Source organism: Pleurodeles waltl, unplaced genomic scaffold, assembly GCF_031143425.1.
Source record: "Pleurodeles waltl isolate 20211129_DDA unplaced genomic scaffold, aPleWal1.hap1.20221129 scaffold_39, whole genome shotgun sequence".
NCBI lineage: Eukaryota > Metazoa > Chordata > Amphibia > Caudata > Salamandridae > Pleurodeles > Pleurodeles waltl.
The window spans coordinates 2,162,004-2,163,587 of NW_027150097.1; the positions used below are offsets into that span (position 1 = coordinate 2,162,004).

At 46.2% G+C, this 1,584-nt stretch overlaps 1 non-coding gene across 1 annotated transcript; it reads left to right on the plus strand.

Annotated features, from left to right (window-relative positions):
- The first annotated feature begins 240 nt into the window (after positions 1-240).
- On the plus strand, positions 241-313 carry TRNAT-UGU (transfer RNA threonine (anticodon UGU)). Its single transcript has one exon. It is a non-coding gene; the product is annotated as a tRNA-Thr (tRNA).
- The last annotated feature ends 1,271 nt before the right edge of the window (positions 314-1,584 follow it).

A 1,584-nucleotide genomic window follows, 5' to 3' on the forward strand; every position in this document is an offset into this window, starting at 1 on the left:
CACGCACCTATGTGCATGTTGATGTGCAGCAGCGTGGGCGCGGCTTACACCATGGGCAGAGCAGGGCATGTGTCTCTTGTGAGTGCCTCAGTGTCAGTCTCTGGACACTGCACTCCCACGTCTTGTGCGCCCCTGTTCCTTCTCAGACTCACACAATCCTCTCTCCTGCTGATTCCATTGTAACTCAGGTATGCTCTGCTCCTCCATATAGTCCCCAGCACAGCATCCCGACAAGCTCCTGGCTCCATAGCTCAGGGGTTAGAGCACTGGTCTTGTAAACCAGGGGTCGTGAGTTCAAATCTCACTGGGGCCTTTGGGGACTGCCACTACAAATATTGTTTTCAAGATAGAAAAACAAAGGCGACACAGGGCAAAGCACGCAAGAATGAGGGGCATTACACAGAGTGTCAGTGGAATGACAAACACAAGACTCTTACAGGGTCATACAATTGACTTGTGACATCCCAAAATAACATTCTTGACTTGGTAGTTGGGTTTGGTGCCCCTCAGCCACGTCCTAACCAATGAACATGTCATTCTGATTTCACTATGAGGTTTTAACTTGTTCTTTTTTTCGGGTCCGGAACATAAATATATATTTAGGCCCAGATTTAAACAGATTTTGCATCGGGTTGCATCACTTTTTCGATGAGGCATTGACACAATTCGTTTTTTGGTATTTACAAAGCCATGCACATGTTAAAAAAAAGTTAACAGCACACAGCACCTTGCTCTGCCATGCTTTACTTTGCATCAGGTAGGTGTTCCACGGGTGGTACATGGTTTTCTCGTGCATCCACACATGGATTTTGATGTAAACCCATATTTACAAAAACATACAGTCATGGGTTTGTGCCACAATGGTGCGCCTCCCCGAGGCTGGTGTAAGGAGAACAGATGTATTTATTTCTCCATGTTACTGCTTCTTTGTATGTGGTGTGCTGCAATTTGCAGCACAGATACAAAGAGTAGACAAGCATTTGCAATGCAACGGGTCTCGCATTTCTCCGAGTTAGAGCTATTAGCAGTTATAAACTCTGATCCAGACTTTTCTTGACTCATTAAATGGAAATAACGAGCGCGATCGCGCTGCTACAGTTCACTCTTAGTGAAACCTTTCGGCAAAAGTGCAATTATCTATGTAACCGCAAAAGGGCAATTAATTATGTAACAGGGTCGATGTCATGCAAAGCGCTCGACTTCTGCCAAGCGAGATCGTGCTGTGAAAAAAAGAGAAAAAGTAGTCCACAAACTGGACGGAAAACAGCACGCCTCGTATGTTTTCAGTACTTGGTCGCTGCGCTCGAGGAGGGCTAACCACCGGAAAAGGCATGACGTATGCATGCCTTCCACTAATGAAAGCAAGCAGGTTTTAACAGGCAAGCCCATGAACCAATGAAAGACACTGACGTGGCATGGACGGGGCTCTGAGCCCTTTTCTATCTACTACAGTGTCTCGCAAGCGATACGCATGTGCAAGCACATGCTAGCACAGGCTTGACCCTAAAAAGTCTCCAAGGATAGTTGCAGGAAGGTATCCCTTTATGCACATTAGCTATCCTGAACATAAGGCAGATGCCCTTG